The sequence below is a fragment of the Aegilops tauschii genome, chromosome 5 (genome assembly GCF_002575655.3).
Source record: "Aegilops tauschii subsp. strangulata cultivar AL8/78 chromosome 5, Aet v6.0, whole genome shotgun sequence".
In the NCBI taxonomy this organism is placed as follows: domain Eukaryota; kingdom Viridiplantae; phylum Streptophyta; class Magnoliopsida; order Poales; family Poaceae; genus Aegilops; species Aegilops tauschii.
This window is the reverse complement of record NC_053039.3, coordinates 485,510,352-485,531,747: the sequence shown is the minus strand read 5'-3', so window position 1 is coordinate 485,531,747 and position 21,396 is coordinate 485,510,352. Positions and strand designations below refer to the sequence as shown.

General features: G+C 43.9%; 1 pseudogene; it reads right to left on the bottom strand.

The window, feature by feature from the left end:
• Nucleotides 1–10,419: 10,419 nt before the first annotated feature.
• Nucleotides 10,420–21,396, bottom strand: LOC120965321 (uncharacterized; annotated as a pseudogene).

The following is a 21,396-nucleotide window of genomic DNA, read 5'->3' as shown; positions in this document are numbered from 1 at the left end:
CTCATTACTTTTTCATATTGGTGTAATATCTACTGTATTCCAACTTCTCTATGGTTCATACCCTCCGATACTACTCATAGATTCATCAAAATAAGCAAACAACACATAGAAAACAGAATCTGTCAAAAACAGAACAGTCTGTAGTAATCTGTATCATTCGAATACTTCTGTAACTCCAAAAATTCTGAAATAAATTTTCGAACGTGAGTAATTTGTCTATTAATCATCTGCAAAAAGAATGAACCTAAAATCACTCTCCAGTAAAAAATGGCAGCTAATCTCGTGAGCGCAAAAGTTTCTGTTTTTTACAGCAAGATCGCAAAGACTTCACCCAAGTCTTCCCAAAGGTTCTACTTGGCACAAACACTTATTAAAACATAAAACCACATATAAATAGAGGCTATATGAATTATTTATTACTAAACAGGAGCAAAAAGCAAATAAAAAATTAAATTGGGTTGCCTCCCAACAAGCGCTATCGTTTAACGCCCCTAGCTAGGCATGACGATTTCAATGATGCTCACATAAAAGATAAGAATTGAAACATAAAGAGAGCATCATGAATAATATGACTAACACATTTAAGCCTAACCCACTTCCTATGCATAGGTATTTTGTGATCAAACAACTTATGGCAAGAATCAACTAGCATAGGAAAGCAAAACAAGCATAGCTTTAAGATTTTCACCACATAGAGAGGAAACTTGATATTATTGCAATTCCTACAAGCATATATTCCTCCCTCATAATAATTTTCAGTAGCATCATGAATGAATTCAACAATATAAATATCACATAAAGAATTCTTTTCATGATCTACAAGCATAGAAATTTTGCACTCTCCACGTAAGCAAACTTATTCTCATCAATAATAGTGGGAGCAAACTCAACAAAATAACTATCATGTCAGGCATAATCCAATTGAAAATTAAAATCATGATGACAAGTTTTATGGTTATCATTGTTCTTTATAGCATACATGTCATCACAATAATCATCATAGATAGCAACTTTGTTCTCATAATCAATTGGAACCTCTTCCGAAATAGTGGATTCATCACTAAATAAAGTCATGACCTCTCCAAATCCACTTTCATAATTATCACAATAAGATTCAACACCCTCCAAAATAGTGGGATCATTACTTCCTAAAGTTGACACTCTTCCAAACCCACTTTCATCAATATAATCATCATAAATAGGAGGCATGCTATCATCACAATAAATTTGCTCATCAAAACTTGGGGGACAAAAAATATCATTTTCATCAAACATAGCATCCCCAAGCTTGTGGCTTTGCATATCATTAGCATCATGGATATTCAAGGAATTCATACTAACAACATTGCAATCATGCTCATCGTTCAAATATTTTATGCCAACCATTTTATAACTTATTCTTCTAACACTTGAGCACAATTTTCCTTTCCATCATTCTCACGAAAGACATTAAAAAGATGAAGCATATGAGGTAACCTCAATTCCATTTTTTTGTAGTTTTCTTTTATGGACTAAACTAGTGATAAAACAAGAAACTAAAAGATTCGATTGCAAGATCTAAAGATATACCTTCAAGCACTAACCTCCCCGGCAATGGCGCCAGAAAAGAGCTTGATGTCTACTACACAACCTTCTTCTTGTAGACGTTGTTGGGCCTCCAAGTGCAGAGGTTTGTAGGATAGTAGCAAGTTTCCCTCAAGTGGGTGACCTAAGGTTTATCAATCCGTGGGAGGCGTAGGATGAAGATGGTCTCTCTCAAACAACCCTGCAACCAAATAACAAAGAGACTCTTGTGTCCCCAACACACCCAATACAATGGTAAATTGTATAGGTGCACTAGTTCGGCGAAGAGATGGTGATACACGTGCAATATGGATGGTAGATATAGGTTTTTGTAATCTGAAATTATAAAAGCAGCAAGGTAACAAGCGATAAAAGTGAGCGTAAATGGTATTGCAATGCTAGGAAACAAGGCCTAGGGTTCATACTTTCACTAGTGCAAGTTCTCTCAACAATGATAACATAATTGGATCATATAACTATCCCTCAACATGCAACAAAGAGTCACTCCAAAGTCACTAATAGCGGAGAACAAACGAAGAGATTATTGTAGGGTACGAAACCACCTCAAAGTTATCCTTTCTGATCGATCTATTCAAGAGTCCGTAGTAAAATAACACGAAGCTATTCTTTCCGTTCGATCTATCCTAGAGTTCGTACTAGAATAACACCTTAAGACACAAATCAACCAAAACCCTAATGTCACCTAGATACTCCAATGTCACCTCAAGTATCCGTGGGTATGATTATACGATATGCATCACACAATCTCAGATTCATCTATTCAACCAACACAAAGAACTTCAAAGAGTGCTCCAAAGTTTCTACCGAAGAGTCAAGAGGAAAACGTGTGCCAACCCCTATGCATAAGTTCACAAGGTCACTGAACCCGCAAGTTGATCACCAAAACATACATCAAGTAGATCACGTGAATATCCCATTGTCACCACAGATAAGCACATGCAAGACATACATCAAGTGTTCTCAAATCCTTAAAGACTCAGTCCGATAAGATAACTTCAAAGGGACAACTCAATCCATTACAAGAGAGTAGAGGGGGAGAAACATCATAAGATCCAACTCTAATAGCAAAGCTCACGATACATCAAGATCGTGCCGAAGAACACGAGAGAGAGAGAGAGAGAGAGAGAGAGAGAGAGATCAAACACATAGCTACTGGTACATACCCTCAGCCCGAGGGTGAACTACTCCCTCCTCGTCATGGAGAGCGCCGGGATGATGAAGATGGCCATCGGTGAGGGATTCCCCCTCCGGTAGGGTGCCGGAACAGGGTCCCGATTGGTTTTTCATGGCTACAGAGGCTTGTGGCGGCGGAACTCCCGATCTAGGTTTCTTTCTGGGGGTTTCTGTATTTATAGGAATTTTTGGCGTCGGTCTCACGTCAGGGGGGTCTCCGAGTCATCCACGAGATAGGGGGCGAGCCCAGGGGGTAGGGTGCGCCCTCCAGCCTCGTGGATGGCTCGGGACTCTTCTGGCCCAACTCTTTTACTCTGGAGGCTTCTTTTGGTAAATCATCAAAAATTGGCACGTCAATTGGACTCCGTTTGGTATTCCTTTTCTGTAAAACTCAAAAACAAGGAAAAACAGAAAGTGGCACTGGGCTCTAGGTTAATAGGTTAGTCCCAAAAATCATATAAAATAGCATATAAATGCATATAAAACATCCTAGATGGATAATATAATAGCATGGAACAATCAAAAATTATAGATACGTTGGAGACGTATCACGGTCCTCGTTACTCTTTGAATGAGTCTCTTCAGTCTTCTTCTTGGGCCGTCGAGTAACCGGTCTCTGGAAAGGGTCCGGACACAGCAAATCCTTCTTCTTCGGATTCCTCTTTGGCAGCTGAGATGGTTGAGATGTTTGAGTTGGTGGAGGTCCATAATCTTCATCGTACTCCTCCTCCCCATTGCTCTCATCCTCCTCATCCTCCTCCCCTTCTTCATGTGTGGCCTCCTCATCATCCTCCTCCTCCTCCTCCTCCTCCTCAACCAACCTAGACGACGAGGGAACATGGCTCGATGAGCCGATGTGACCCTGTGTGGGTACAGGCTGATAAGCTTCAACCGACCCGGCTCCAGCACACCCAAGCAGCCCTACCAGCTTGCGACAACGCTTCACGAACTTCTGCACTCACAATGAAATAAGGGCATAATAAGTATCAGATTTATGATTGCAAGTGAACAAGATGCATCTGTTCCAAGGAGGCTGAAATTGTGCCTTCATCGTCCCCCTCATTCTGTTCTCAGATTGTATGCTCCCGGGGGCATCACCTAGTGCATCTGAGGCTTCAAAGATGCATCTATTCAGCTCACCAGACTGTAACGGCATAAGTCAGTCACGATGACGAATAAAATAATTTAAATACAACGGTCGGTTCAAACTTACCACTCTGTTGATGAGGGGTGCAAACTCCCTAAATCCACTATGCATGTCTCTGATGCCAGTCTGGTAGGCCTCTTCCTCGGGGTCATCCCTCTCTAGCTCCGCGATGTCTTCTGCCGTCCACCGAGGCCTGAGACGAAGACGGTGCTTCTAGCCATCATCGTACCACCTCATGTGTCGGCCCAGGTAAGCATCCCAATCAGTCACTTTCCTCACCACATCTTTACGGTACCTCCGTCGGTTCCACTCTGTCACATGAGTTCTATGCTCCTCTCCCCAGTCTGTGATCGACTGATTCTTCTGCCGGCTCATCCTGCAAGGCATAGGCCACAAGAAACATCATAATAAAGTTGCCATGCAATGAAATCATGGGCACTAAGAACAAGCGCGCTCACAGGTGGAGCGCATGGCCGCCGGTATCGTTGGGCGGGCCCGGTGGGGTATGCTGATACATCCCAAACTGCATGGACACGCGGTGTGGCAAGTGCCACTCGACGGCGTACACACAGATCATGGGCACGATGCACCGCCAGAGACCCCTGTCTGCATCGCACATCATGTTCGGATCGAAGTCCCACTCTTGGTCATGATACGGCCACCAGTTTACCTATTACATATACATTGGTAAGTTCCCACTCTCGGTCAAAAGTGGAATCAAAGAGAAATGTGGTGAGCGAGTTCATATACCTGCGTATGCGTCAAAGCGTCCAACTCATTGGTGTAGGTCTTGTACGAAGTCTTGTTTAGGCCTGTGTAGAGTTTGACAACGTCCCACTTGTAAGCTACGGTGGGGTGTCGAGTCTCGTCGCCGTCTTCCCTATAGGCACCCCATGGGCGTCTTGGCATCTTCTTCGGACGCCCCACCAGCAGCCGCTCCCACATCCAAATGGAGAAGGCCCAGACAAAGCCACCCATATTGGACTTGTCTCCCATCCTCTGCGTTGTGTCATCAAGCTGCAAAACATCAAATGAGGATTAGATATAACAAAATGTCATGGACATACTTTCGTAGGTAGGCAATTCGATACTCTCTTACCCAACGGTATAGGTAGGCGATAGATGTGGTCCCCCAACTGTACCCTGCATCCTAGTTGGCTAGGAAGAACAGATACGACCAGTTGGCAGAGTTCCCAGAGCTGTCTGGAAACACGACCTCCGTGAGAAGATACCACAGGTAGGCCCTCGCGTACCACTCCACAGTTGCCTCATCTGCGCCTTCGGGGCATGTCTTCCGGTGCTCCGAGAGCCAGGGCAACGATACACCGGATGTACGGTTACCCTTAGCACCGGGGCAGTCGCCGATGAGGGTGGTAACCCTCTGCTGCCAGTTGGTCCTCTCCACTCGCCCGGTGAGTGCATGACCCTCGATCGGCATGGCAGTAATCATCAACCAATCCTCGAGGGTCACCGTCATCTCCCCGCATGGCAGATGGAAAGAATGGGTCTCCGGTCGCCACCGGTCAATCAAAGTTATCAGAGCTGCATGGACAAGCGTCGGTGGCTGACGCTTGAACTGCAACACGAAACCCAACAGTCGGGCTCTCTTGAAGTACGGCGCGTAGCGCTCGTCGTAGTCCATATTCCCGGCAACCCCGTGACCCCTCATGCGCAGTGGCTGGAGCATCTGTCAAAAAGTGGACGGAAAAAGTTAGGAACTTATTTTCATCAATCCGAAAACTTTGATCAATATTTCCTTCATATTACTTACCACTCCATTCTCTATGAAACGGGCACGATGACCCTTGTCGAATGCGTAGTCAAGCATGGAGTACCGTCGGCCGATGTTGTCCGCAAGAGGTGGCCGCCTTAATAAAATTTCATAAACAAAATCATCATAAGCATAAGCATACATAAACAAAAAATGAAATGTTGTCCGCAATAGGGTTCATCTTAAGCATATTCATCCAACAACATCTACTACACATGATGGATCAAATCATATCAACATGCATCATATCAAAATAAAATCCTCCAACATGCATCATATCATCATTTTTTAATATATATTTTTAAAATAGAGTTCATCTTGATTGTATTTTCTCCAAACAACATCTTCATATCATCATATCAACATGCATCATAAAACCTCAATCAAGTCCTCCCACATGCATTACATCATAATTTTTTTAACAAAAAAAATTCACACTAACATATGAACTAATTGATTACAGTTCATATTCAATACCACTAGTTACTAAAGAACTAAGAACTAGAACTAGAATCAAGCTAAAACAATCCTAGGTGGAAAAAAATTCCAATCTAAGTTCAAAAATATGAGGGATTTCAAGCAAATAATGCGTCGAATCGGACGCAAGTTTGCAAAAACTAATTGGAGGGATCGGAGGAGCTTACGTTTCTCTCTTCGGGGCCATCTCGATCCGCAAAAATGATGAAAAAATGGTGAAGATCCGAGGGGGAGAGTGGAGGAGATGAGAGAGGGAGAGAGGGGCGAGTGGGGGAGAAGAAAGAACTGCCGATGGGGGAGGGGAGGGGGAGGGGTGGGGAGATGGGCAGGGGCACGGGATCTCGGGCAAAATAACTGCTCGGACCTTACCGCCAGGGGCGCTGGCGGTAGGGTTAGACAGCCTACCGCCAGGGGCCCTGGCGGTCCACACCAGGGCGCCTGGCGGTAGGCTGTCTAACCCTACCGCCAGCGCCCCTGGCGGTAAGAAAAAGGGTCAAATCCCAAAATATTTCCCAACCGGGGTCAGATCCTGAATTTGTATGCGCTAAGGGTCAAAACACGAAATTTAGCCCCGCATCGCCATCTTGATTCTTGAATACTCGATTATGCTACTTTGCTTCGAATCGAACACTAAAAAAGGGGTTGGCTTTTCTTGCAACCAATTAAGTGACCAAATTAATAGAGTCTAGCAAAACTTACGCATCGTAAATCTTCTTTTAATCTGATTTTTTTACTCAATGGATGGATGCATCACATTACGTGAGAAAAAGCAGTAGACGTGACAGTCCCCACCTGCCTGATAGCAACTGGCGATATTAGGTTACATTAGGGCAATGTATAATACATAGCTTCAGGGTGATGCCTCACATGCCATGTAGGATCGGATATCAGATAAAATAGGTTCAGATAGGGAAGCGGGATCCTCTGTAGGAGGCGGGTGCTTGAAGAGAAAAAATATGGTCCGGTGTCGGATAGATGGATCGAGCTTTTGAATACTGCTCCACGAAACATGCTGAGCGATGGTGACGCCCTCCCCTCCCGTCCCAGAAAGATGGACGGATGGATGCTGGAAAGTGGAACCGCCCAAAGTGGCGCGCATTGTTACCGCTCTCATCCTTAGATTCGCCCCGTGCTTTGCCTTTTCCAGGTGTGTAGGCAAGAGCTCCTGCTAATTTTTCATACCCAAATACTAAATCGTGCAGCTGCGCCCGATGGACCTCGCGAGTGCACGCTATATACGGCAAAAAACTCACATGGCACGCGGTATGTCCGAGCAGGCCTACCATAAAAGGTAATTAGCATCTCTTGTCATCATTACACTATAAAAAAGGAAAGTATATTGTCCCTCATCCCTTCGAATGCTCCCTACTTTACATAAATCAGTCAAGAATGGAAAAGTACGTGCATTTATTTGGGTTTTATAAAATTTAAAAAGCCATAACTTTTGGTTAGAGTATCGAAATTTAGATTCGTTTTCACCATTGGGTTTCTCGCGGCGAGTTCTTCAAAACTACATCTCACATGGGTATGTTTCGGCAAACTTTATTTTTAGAGCAACTTTGAGTGCTGATGAGGCAACTTTAGTGCTATAGTAAAGCAACTTCTTCTTTGTTTGCCTACTATGATTGCCTATCAACGAGAAGTCCTTATAAGTTGCCTCGCATGACTATCATGTTCACTAAATTGACATATAAGTTGTCTACCACACTATCAAGTATGCTAACACTATGTTTCAGAGTATAGGCAATATGAGCTACGCCGGCAGACAACTTCTCCTAGTATATTAGCCAACTAATTAGCGAGGGCATCATTATTAGGCAGTTGCTCGGATTTGTTTTGAACAGTTTTTTGCATTTGTTTTTTTAATGCAGTTGCTTGGTTTTCCTAGAACAGTTGCTTGTTTTTTTTGCTAGAACAGTTTTTTATTTTTGTCTTTTCTTTGTAATTGAGTTGTTTTGGATTTTTGCTAGAATAGATAAGTTGCATTGGGAGGGGGTGGGGGTCAGATAGTTGTCCACAAAGCCTATTCAAGTTGGTCATATGTTTTTTCTGCCTGAAGTAGACAATACAAGTAGTAATGCTAGGGACAGTTTGCTTGGTTTTGCTAGGACAATTTTCCCATATATGTTTTTTAGTAATGCAGTTGCTTGGTTTTGTAGGAGAATTGCTCAGTTTTGCATTGTGGTTTGCTAATACATGTGCTTGGTTTTGCTAGAAACAAGCATTGTGTTTTGGTAATACAATTGCTAGGATTTGCTAGGATAATTGTTTATAGGAATAGTTGCTTTGGATCTTTGCTAGAACAATTGTGTGGATTTCTGCTAGGGGGAAGTTGCTGAGAGTTTGCAAGAACAATTTCTATATGCAGATATGTATAGTTGCATACACAAAAGATGAGTAGGAGTTGCACATAGTGTGACATCGAGTTGCTAGGGGGGATCAGGAATTGCATAGGGGGAATATCTGACAGTTTGCCCACAAATCTATGTAAGTTGATCATATTTTTCGCACGAAGTTCCCTGCAAAAATAGTATAAGTTAGATAATCCTATGTGTTTTTTTTGTGATGCCATTTTTTACTCTTTGTATGATATGACGTTTCACTACTTTTGTGCCTAAAGTAGTAATGCTAGAGTTCTTTCACGTTTTTAAACTATCACGCATGTGATGAGTAGGGTTGGAGAGGAGTGGGGTCGAGAGGTTGACGCATACAGGAGCTGCTCATAAGATGGGAATGAGTTGCTCACACAATGAGAAGGAGTTGCTCAAAATGCGAGGACCAGTTGCATAGTGAGGGAAGATGAGACCTAAGTTGTTCATCAAGGGACCTAATTTGCCTACAATCTTGAAAAGTTTTTGTGGGATCTAAGTTATCTATCATGATTCCAAATTTTAAAACTATATTGGATGGATGGTTGCCTTGTGCATTCCTTTTTAAGGGGAGTCTCCCCGCAATACTACTGAGCGTGTGAATGTTGGCTATCCAGGTCATGGGTGTTGAGTAGTTGCATAAGTGGGGGCATATGAGAACTTGCATCTAGGGTGATGAGAATTTTTTATATATAGGTGGTGGATCAGACAGTTTCCAATAAACATACGCAAGTTGTTCATAATTTTTGCACGAGTTGCCCGCGAAAATTATTGAAATCTTCAGATATAATAATGAAAAAACACATGAGTTACTTGTCGAATGCACTAGAGTTGCACAAAAACACCTCAAAAGTTGCTAACGGTTTTTGTGTGATACTCGAGTGCATAACAATCTTAAAGTCATTGTCCTTGTTTTGCCTCCATTAACCTCATCAATGGAGAACTTAGACTTTTCCTTATATCATTGCTTTTGTCTAGATACCAAGTTAGATCGAGAGTACACATTAATTGCTTTGTGATAACAACTCCGTAATATTCTAGGCAATTAATTTGCAAAGTTAGAAAACTAAGCAGCAATGATAGACAACTAATTAATAATAGCAGGCACCCGTGCATCAATGGTAGGCCCATTTTTATTGTATTGTTGGCAACTGGGCATCAGTGGTAGGCAACTGACCATCCACAGTAGGCAACTGAGCAAACACGATAAGCAAGTTGGGATTATTAGCAAAATTCATTGATACACATAGTGCAATGACGTTGCTTATATGTAGCACTAAAGGTGCCTCATGTTTTGTGTGATTTTCTCATTTTTTACACAAACCAACCTCATAGGCACATCTACAAGGCAAAACAATGAAGTTGCTTTCCTATAACACTAAAGTTGCCTTCATCATACCCAAAGTTGCCTCGCAAAAAAAGTTTAACGGAGCATATCGATATGAGATCTAGTTTTGAAGAACTCGTCGCGAGAAACCCAACCATGAAAGCGAAACTGGATTTTGACGCTTAAATCAAAAGTTACAGTATTTTAAACTTTTTAAACCCCAAATAAATGCACGTATGGACAAGATTCCTTTTCTGACGGACTGTATAAAGCACGCTTGGCTGCTCCTTCCATATTTAGACAAGCGCTTGATCCCACCAACGGGCGTTCGGGCGCCTGCTAGCCACGTCCTTTTTCATATATATAGCACAGGAAACGCATACAGGCCGAAATTTTTCTCAGTGTAACAATTTTTCACGCCGTGTCTTCACGGAGAATTTTCCAACGGTTCAGATATTTCAGAAGAACCCTCAGCTTTCCTAATCCTGCGGAACAGAGGCCCTACACATACTTTTTTGAGTCGTCCTCAGGCTGTTTTGAGCTCTGCTGTCCATCAGCTTCGTGCGAATCGTTTTAGTACAATATAAAACGCCTCCTATATAAGAAAAACGACAATTCACATGGTACATAATCCATTACGAGTTAAGACAAACTATAGGTTGTTACTACATTGCCTCCAACGACTGTCAGTCTCATCTTATGTCATCAGCGCCATGTTACCCTCCCTGCCTTGAAACAAACAAACTGCGATCCCAAACAGTGCATTTCTGCTCCGGCCATGGTTCCTCCTCTCGAAAATAACATGGAAAACATACCTCAGCCTTCTCAGCTCGCGCCCAACGAACCAACCGTGCTAAAATGACAGCTAGCAATCTTCAACGCTCATCTTTCCAGCATCTTTCCCAGCCACTTGCCGCCGCGTCTGAGCATGCATCGCATACTGCTTTTGCAGCTCCTGGAGCCTGTCCAGGAGCTCTTGGAACGAAGGGCGACGCTGCGGGTCACTGCTCACGGAAAGGGTAACCCTTTAGCCGCACTGGGAATCATTCATGTAGGAGTGGTGCGCAACAAAGTAGTAGTAATGTACCTGTTCCAGCAACTCTTGATGATTGATGCCCACCGAGGATCCGTGTTGCTCGGAATTTCCAGTCTACGGTCCATGAAACCCACAGCTGCGATAATCTGGCCACATAGGGATCGCAGCGTTAGAGATTTTCTTATCTTCTAACATGCTTATATAAACAAGCAAACAGGTTTTCTTAAACTACAACAGTGATGATTGCAGTTTTTTTGTAAAGATTCACCAGTAAGCCAGTACTTTTCAAGGGAATGTTGGTTCTAGGACACCCAGAAAAGGGATATCTGAAGACTTGTTTCTAAGGGTGAAAAGGGCAAAATGACACCCTAGGAATTGGGAGAGTGCAACTTTTAAGGACCTTTCATGCAATTCTTCAACAGAAAACCAAGCCCTGACAAAAGCATCTTAGTGTTAACCTTGCCGCTAGACTGAAAAGAGAATGGAGGAAATAATGAAGTGAAGAAACATCAAATTTGTTATTATCAGGTTGTATCTAAGTATATTTTTAGAACAGATCAAGCTGGCACTCTTTATCGATCTGCTGTATGAAACAGCACCACTGAAGTCAAAACCACACAGTTAGCACCAAATATTGATAGAAATTCAGAATATTAATTACCTAACCAAACATACATAATACTACATAGCAAAACACACCTGCATTTGATTGAGAGTATCCCATGGTATCTTCTGGGTAACAAGCTCCCACAGGACCACTCCGTAGCTGTATACATCAGACCTATATTTAACAAAAGGGAAGAAACGAGTGATTATCTGTAGGTAATAAGAACATCTATTGTTAAAAAGTGTTCATGTTGAGCTTACTTTTCATTTGAAGGTTCACTTCGTAACACTTCTGGAGCCATCCACTGCGGCTGGATATGGAAGCTAGCTATCAGATGTTTACAGTATATATATAGAGAAAACCGGTAGGAGATTGAAGTTAAAAACACCCTAGTTAGCCTGGAGAATCGATGCCAAAAGTCAAGTTTGCCTGTACTTACTGTTCCTTTTCCATTTTTTGTTGTCAGAAATGTTTCGAGTTTGAGACGCGAAAGACCAAAGTCTGCAACCTAATTGAAATAAGTGAGCACAGAAAACATAAAAGTATGGAGAACTAAGTTTCATAGTTACCTTTACAGTCCAATTTTTATCAACAGGTTTGATGATTTTAAATCACGGTGCACAATAGCGGGGATGGAATTGTGAAGATAATTCATGCCTCTTGCCTGCAACAATATAATGATTTTTAATAATCCACGTGGCAATGAAAGCTTCCATAACAGGAAAATTATGTGTTTTATCTCCATGGGTTAATGACATAAATCATGATCGACTTTTGGTGATATAATATTTACTTACGATCATAGCAACATAGCGTGTGTGGTAGCTCAAGATACCTTGTTAGATGGCAGGTACAGGATGTCACCTCCATCCTTCTTACATTCTTCCATACACTGAAGCTACAGATATGGCTTAAAATTTTTAAGGGTGAGCTTTACTGATTAGGTAATAAGGCTCATACAATCACGCACAATCTTTACTTATGATCATAGTAACATAGCGTGTGTGGTAGCTCAAGATACCTTGTTAGATGGCAGGTACATGATGTCACCTCCTCCTTTCATTCTTCCATACACTGAAGCTACATATATGGCTTAATTTTTTGAAGGGTGAGCTTTATTGATTAGGTAATAACGTTCATACAGTCATGCGCAATCAATGCCGACACGCAGGAAGGCACTAACTCACATATCACACACGCTTACCTAATTGCCCTAAGCTATGCCCACATCATTGCTCACCACCTTGGTGATAGATTATTCGCTCATGATCATGGTAAAATAGTGTGTGTCATAGCTCAAGATACCATGTGAGATGGCAGGCACAGGATATCACCTCTTTTCTTCTTTCCTTCTTCTACACTGGAGCTAAAGACATGGCTTAATTTACATTCAGTTCAACTTTGCTTCCACATCGGTGCTAACAAAATTTATGCGTACATTCAAATTGTCTCTTCAGATAGGCAGGGGAAGAATGCTTATCCAATTTTTCTGCTACAATATGTTCATTTCTTAACAGTTACACATAATGTATTTGGCTTGACTTCCTGAACCAGCTGTCAAGAGAAAATAGACTTACGATGTCTATGGCCATGTTAAGTTTCCGTCTTGGATCCAGCTTGCTAGTGTTCTTTCGAAGCAACTGAAACAAACTCCCTCTGCAACATGGAACTGTGTTATACAGAGGAAGTAAAAAAACTGACCTCTCAAGAGATACTAAAGTCTAAGCAATTACAGAAGAATGCCCAAACTAAATTTGCAATAACCAGAATGGTTCAAAACCAAGAGAAAACAGAGACTAGTCCACCTAGTGGTAAGTCAGCAATCACTGGAAAGTGGTTTCAGTGTCAAATGAAAAGAACCAAGGGTACTAGCAGCCCCAACTTTTTCGGTAAGAGGAAGGTGGATATAAAGCCCGGGTTCTTAGTCACACAGCTATGTGTGCTAGCCACTGAGCCACCTGTTAACCCTTGGAAATGTTCAAAAAAGTATGGTTAACGAAGGTAAGAGCTTCAGGTGACCTTGCAGCATCAGTACAACACCATGGAAAAAGACCAATGTGGTTAGCTCTATATTTTTTTTCTCAAACTGGATAAACTACTGAAAAATAAACAAAACAAGACAAAGCTACTGCAATGAAAGAAAACCAAAACTGTACAGCCCCCCTCTCTCTGTAATGGCTAGGCTTGGCTCTAACTGGATTACCAAGATAACTAATGTGTCATTCATGAAAAAAACCATTTACTACAAGTAACTGGATTAGGTTTACACTTCCCTTTGGGCTTTGGCTATTCCCCAGTTACTCACAGAGGCACACAACCAACCTGGGGTGACACACTTGCACTTCCTTTTTCTTTTTTTGCACGTTAGTTAATGTGGAAAGACCAACATGTCTACATGATACTCCCTCCGCTTCGGCGTATTAGGTTTCGTTCAGACAAGCCTTTGACTAGCAATTACACTATTAATATATAATTTTTGTAATACAAAATCATAACCACAAGTACATCTAATGACATCAACTTTATGTCGCATAAAGTATATATCAAAAGAGTAATTGTTTGTCAAAGGCAAAACAAAACCTAATGCACTAGCTAATTTGAAACGGAGGGACTATTTCTCTTTCATATTTATCTGTGAAATCTTCCAAGAAACTAAGAAAGTGACTGCAAAGTACAGGTCCGAACACAAACTTCACATGGATTACATAAACACAACTCAACAAGGGCAGTAGAATTATGGTGATGGAGTATAAAGCTAAGAAGCTCACTTTGACTCAAGTTGTGTAGCCCACTGGTTATGATCAAAGTTTGGATGGTGGACTTCTGGAGAGAATCATTCCAAATATACGAGAGAAGGAACACAAGAAACTATCAGAGGCAGCCATATTGGGGTGAAGGAAGGCGAGCAAAATCCTTGACTCTCATCCTTAATTAGTTACATCTACTACCTCCACTTCTGAGCCCCCACAAGGACAAACCAGGTAGATAAGCAAACAACCCAGCCCCGTGTCGCCCCCCCGCGGGCGACCCGGGCGCCCAACCCTAGCCGCCGCCGAACCCAGCCCCCACCTCCTTCCTCTCCTCCCGCCGCCGCCGGCGGGCGCCGCCGGGCAAAGCCCGCGCGGTGCCGGCGGCGGCGGGATCTCGTTTCCTCGCCTGGAACAGGGGCCGCGGGGGGCTGCTTCTTCGGGCGTGGCGGTGGAGCTCGGCGGCCGGCGCGTCGGGTGGTGCGCGCTAGTGTGCGGGGCGGCGCGGCCTGCTGGCCGGGGCGGCACGTCACTGGAGCGCGCGGGCCGGTGGCGGCGCGGCGTTCTTCGCGGCGGATCTGAGGCGGCGGCCTCGCTGGTGCGGACAGCGCTCCTCCGGTGGCGGGGAGTGCTCGTCGGTGAGGTAGGCCGGATCCCCTCGGCTGCGCGGGCAGCGAGGTCCCGGTGGGCACTGGTCATGGCGCGGGGAGGCCCCGGGCTCCCCTCGTCAGATCGGAGGCGATCTGGTCCGCTCGTGATGTATGACCTCCGGCTGGCCTGGATCTCTAGCGTGCACGCGCCTGTTGACGTTGTGGCTGGTTCGGAGGTGGCGGCAGGGTGCTTGTCCGGGGGAAACCCTTGGCCGCCGGTGGCGGTCACGGCGTCGATGGCGTCCCGGACGCCATTCCCTCCTTGGTGGCGGCGCCGAGGCTAAACCTCCCGTGCCTCCCCCCTTCCCCTGCGCCCGGGTGAAAACCCTAGCCCCGGTGGTTAAGCGGCGGCGGCGCCACAGCGTCGTCACCTTCTTGAAGGCGCCGACTTGGGCATGGGGATGCTGGGCGTGCATGGCGAGATTGTCTGGATCCTGGTGGCGGTCCGTCTGATCTACCACGTCGCAGCTCCGGGCATGTCTCGTGATTGCGGTGCTTATCTTCCGGCCGTGTCTCCGACGGCGACCTCGCCCTTCCTCACCTTGTACTTGCCGTGGTGGAGCGGTACTTCATCTCACTCATTGATGGCGGCGGAGTTCGGCGGCATGGCGCTGTGGAGGCTCGGCGTCCGATGCACGGAGATGGACTCGCGCAGGAGGAGGTAGCTGTCTGGCGTCATGGTGACGTCGATGGCAGAAGTGGCCTTCACAAGGTAGAAGACTCAATATAATCTGAAGACGGACCTGTGGAAGATGGCGGCGACGACACAAGAGTGCGTCTGACCGGATTGTGCCCCAGACCCGGTATGTGGCTCGGCTGGGGCTTCCGGCTTTTGATGTTTGGTTTAGGTGAGTGGTTTGGGTAGTGGCCCAGCTAGCATCCCTTCATCATATGGATAAGAGTAGCGGCATATGTTGCCAAGATGGTGGATTCAGGTATATTGTTTGTAATACTTTGTAAGGTCCTCGAGAATAATTAATAAAGTGGCCGTATGCATCTCCCAGATGCAGAGGCCGGGGGTCATCCTCCTTTTCTAAAAAAAACAAGGACAAACCTATAGTTCTGAATTACCATTTTTTTCATGAATGAACCTTCTCATTTGAAATTCCTCAACAGAACTTATATTTTTTATGAAACAGAGCACATCTTTTCAACCCCAGCTTGCTACGGATCAGTGACCATCAAGAACCACTTACATTTCAAAGCGGGGCATAGACTGCTGAGAATTCCTTGGTGAATGATTTGGATTCTACCATTGTTCCTATGGGCCCAGATCATAAGTATGGTAGAAAAAATGGACTGCATACTGCTTGTCTTCCACCAAGTAAAGTCAAAAAAGTAACAACCGCAGAGACAAACATGTGGGAGATATAGCCTACCGTGGGAGGAATTCTGTTACAATACAAAGTCGTTCGTGTGATGCAACTGCGCCCATGAAAAGTATTATACTGGGATGTCGTAGTTTCTTCATCAATGATACCTACAAATTTGATGAACACAAGTATGGTCATGGCCACAATTATGGAAAAGGGTTCACAAGAACAGGATTAAGAAAGTTATCAATGTACTGCTAATTGATATCTTACAAAAGAAATCAACATAGTGGAATTTACCCACATGAGCAACAACACAGAATAGAAAAATAGCAATTTATCGGTTCAGTGAACATCACAGGGTCCAACCGTAATCTGGAGTTAGTTTGAGCACTGGAGTATCTGATTCAATAAGACAGTAGATATAATGCAGTTTCATTGACATAATACTCAATTTCATCAGCAATTGAGGGTCAGCAGAAATTGCAGTCATATATAGATGCCTACCTCTTGTCTGAAGGTATTTATCATTTCTTCTGAATATTCCTGCCTGGAGAACAATTTAACTGCCACATCCTACAAAAACATGGATAAATATTAAGAATTGATCATTAAGATGTAAAGCTTAATACATAACCATGCGACAGAACATACATACCGAGCCATACCACAAAGCATGATACACTGTTCCGCAAGAACCTGCATGAATCAAACACGAGAATAGTACAAAATGAGTGGTCTCTCTTACAGAAGCAGGCAATGCCCTCTTGCATACAGCAGTTCAAGAATAGGCATTTTCTTACTAATTCTATTTGATTATCTACATGAAATTTCAGTAGTAAACAAGTACATGTACATGTCTTATGTACGTTAAAGAAACCTTCCTTCATTTTGGACCATTTTGCATGGAAAATGGTGAATCAGTCCTGTTCCGGGAAGACATATGGCTAGGGGATGCACCTTTTCTACCTTGTTCCCAGGTTGTTTACCATTGTACGTAACAAACATGCTACAGTGGCCTCTGTTCTTGGGGACTCTTATAGGTCAGGAGTTAGCTGATTGGAACACCATTGTCCACGGTAGCTGTGGTGCAACTTTCTCAGAACGAGGATTCGTGCTAGAGGGATTTGCATTCCTCTGTTTTTTTTCGGGTGAAATCCATGTATGCAGCCCTTATAGACACAAGGGTTCGTTTCAGATCCAAAAGGCTTCGGAGACTTAAATCGCCACTTAAAATCAAGGTGTTCATTTGGGTCCTTTGTCGGGGGGTTATCCTCACAAAAGGATAATATTTGATGAAGCGCAAATGGCAAGGGGGGCACGTGCTGCAGCTTTTGTTTTGAGCAAGAAGTTATCTGACGTCTATCTTTTGAGTGTGGGTTAACATGCATGCATGGAATGCTGTATATATTTGGTCCGTTTGGCTATGCAGTGTTAATTTTGGTCCATTTGGCTATGCAACGTTAATTCTGCAAGAAGTTCAATCTTGTACGCAGATGTTACTCTCGTGAACCAGTTGGTTGCGGTCTTGGGTGTTGTTACAGAAGGTGCAGCGCAAGAAGCCAATGAGCATGGCACAAAGAAGCTCGAGTGACTTACCAGGAAGTTTATGTCCCGGGTTGGATGTCATGCAAGTGATAGGCTTCTTAGTATCTAAGTCTGTGGCCTGTCACACTTTTAGTTGCGGACTGTGAGGATTTGTGGTCTACCACCATTTTTTATTAGGCTACATTTTGATAACTTGTAATAAACGTCGGAACAGTTAAGGCCATATGCATCTATGATGCAGAGGCCGGGGCAATAAGGCTTCCATTTTCTATAAAAAACCGTACAAGTATAAGCATACACATGAAAAATGCTATCGCAGTTGTGACATGGAACTAATGACATCAGGACAACTGTAAAATCATGAAAATAAGTAAATAACTGAAGTGTTTCGACTATTGAAGGCAAGAAGAGATAGAACTGATAGGATTATGACAAAAATGAACACAAACTATTATTTAACAGGCATGCACAATGAGGAATTACTGAAAGAGAACTGATTTGGATTAGCCAAAGAGAAGATGAGAATAAACGAGGTATTACCTAGAGGCATGCCCACTGAGGAATTACTGAGAACAAACACTCTTTAAGCAGTTCTGAAGAGTACAAACTGTTGCTATGCCTACGCCTAAATCGTTTAAGAACATGCTAACAAGATATGTGGTTGTGTACATGTCCAAATAGATGGGGTAATTGCAAAGGGAGAATAACTACCTTGACCTACTTGTTCTCCAATTACTAGATCTTCCCACAGAATCTCATAATGTAAGCAGTCTACTTCATAATCCACTCTCTCGATAGGACTGCCACTAGTACTTGTGCTGCTCATACTACTGGTGTTGTTAAAAGTCCACCAGAAACCTGACTGGGCGTATTCACTGTCTTGGCAGTCTGGAATTATGATGGGCTCTAGAACTGGAACTCTCTGATGACTCTGGTCATTCTCTTGCTTATCATGCAAATGTGTTGAGGTTATGTTACTCCTTCCAGAACCCCCATCATTTTCACGCCCTTTCCAGGCCAAGATATCCCCTTCTTGGCCAGCAATTCCTCGGGCTCTGAACTGAACATTTTGTGAAACCCTACTTTTCCTTCTCCTGAATCATCAGTACTTGTTTTGCTCAACTGCCCAGGGGATTTCTCTACAGCAGCAAAGACACCAGACTGTACATCCTCATTTGGGGTGCTTGCCTCACTTGATGTCAGGTCCGCCCTAACATCATGTTCAGAATATTGATCCTCAGAGCCACTAGCACACTGTCTCTCCCAATTCTGACCTGTCCTTGTCCGAGAAGGGACTCTACTTGTAAGCTTGGTGGCCTGTGTTGTTACTTAAAATTAGAAAGAGAATACACTAGGAACTAAATTATGAATAAATATCAGAAAGAGAATCTTTCCATTAAAACTGAACACTGTAATTCTTTCTTCTGTTTGCTTAGAAATGCGACTTACAAAAGTTGTTATCTTGGAGGTGATAGCAGATTGAAGAGGTCGCTGGGAGTCAAAAGAACCTTTGTTTTGTGAACCACTTTCAATCCGGCTGTTAACATGAAAATGGGGCTTTGCTGAATTTTGATAGGAATTCTCTGTGACGGAAGGACAAAATATCTCCTCCAATGTTCGTACATCAAGCGAGAGACATATGAGGCCAATCAAGCTACCATCGTCATCATATAAAGGAGTGTTATGGACAACAATAAAGAACCTCTCCCCTGACTTGTTTTTAACGGGGAACTTTCCCCTAAAACACTTCCCCATGAATATATTCTGGATAATGATGTTTGCTGCATCAAAGTCAGTAGGATGAACAATTAATTCGACAGCATCTTGGCCAATTGCTTCTGATGCAGAATAGCCATACATATGCTCAGCATACCGGTTCCTAGGTTACAGTACAAAGGTAAGAGTTTGGCAAAAAGATACTTCATATGATCGAGCAGAGTGAGGCATGTGAAGAAATGCAGATTACATGAATAATTTTACATGCCTCTTGAGCCAAGTTGACCAGTTGAGAGCATGGGATCTACACTAATTATATACACAAAATATGCTATGTATTTGAGTAACAAAACTAAAATTTCAGAGGCACAAGGAAAAACAGCAATATTTTCACATTTTCACTACATGTTCCTTGTTGCCAGAAAAGCAGCATAACTTCTCAATCAGTCTTTTAAGCAATTTCGGAAGTGAAATCATATACCGAAAGTGGACCAGAGACTTGTAATTAAGATCTCTTAATACGAAAAATGCCTGATATGTATCCACCATTATAACTGAGGAGTGAGGTCCACCAAATATGCGGCGTGCGCAGAGTGTTGGCCCTTTCATTCCAATTAATCTGAGATAACGTACAGCTTTAAAGCAGACATGATGCTTCAACGTTTGTACAGTTTTTGTGGGTCAAGTTTGCTTACCAATAGCAGAATGAAATATATTCTTGAATTATCGATGCAATCACGCAAAAAAAAGAGGTTGTGATACAACCAGTGTCTTTCACTCCCTCCGTTCCATATTACTTGTCGCTGATTTAGTACAAAAGAATCGTGTTCAGATTTTAGCACTACATCTTGAAGTAACCTAACCTAAGTTACCCTAAGTACATACGATGTGTTGATGATAAGCAGATCAATGTCATAAAACACCCCAGTGTGATCACCAATTCACCAGGACAAGCTAGAGGCTGGGCATCCACCATTCTGAATTTAGCAACTGATTTCTGCCCAGTAAACCCATAGTTTCCTCTACTACATAAAGCTAATGCACACAGGGCTACTTCAATGCAGGCCCAAGGGAAAGGCCATTGCATCCTTGTAACAGCACAACAGATTCGTGCAGTGCAAGATTACACAGTAGGTCCCGGCGGCAATTTTTCACTCAGTGGGCAGGATTATACAACTATAAACAACCAAGAGGCCCACATCGTATGGTTCAAGCTATGCATAACACCGGTTCGACATTTCATCGAACACTTGGTGAGCATCAACAGCGGGTGGAGTCTCGCCAGTAGAGGAGCTTGCCGTCGGGCGCGATGATGTGCACGGCCTGGCCCAGCGACTGCAGTATCCAGTGGCAGTGCCTGTCGGAGAGCCTGGCTCGGTTGTCGCGGAGCGGCCGCGGCGACGAGTCCGGGAGCGCGCGCGACAAGGAGGGGTGCCGCGGCGGCAACGCGGGGGAAGGCGGGCGGCGGCGGCGGTCCGCCGCCCGCTGCGCGCCGCCACTGCCGCGGCGCTCCGGCGCGAGCCTGCCCATCTCCCGCAGGAGCTCGGCCTGGCCCTCCTCCAGCTCCCGTATCTTCCTCAGCAGCTCCTCCGCCTCCATCGCCGCTCTATACTACCAGCAGTTTCCTGGGAGGGCGAGCCGTGGACCGGGGGAGGGGGGGAAGATCTAGGCAGCGGCATGGCAGAGGCCAACGACGGCTTCGCTCATGCCTGACATAATGGAGGCGGGCGGCATCCGGCGTGGCGACGTCCCTCCCGCGCTGTCTGCTGCCTCATCCTCTTGGAAACTGAAATCACCTCTTCTGTTCTGTTCCGTTCCATGTTTTTATCCCACCGCCTCCTTCTGCTAAGCAAGTCAACTTGTGCAGCCAGCAGGTGATCATGACCCATAGAGAGATTATTATTATATTTGAGAAAAATAATATTCACAGA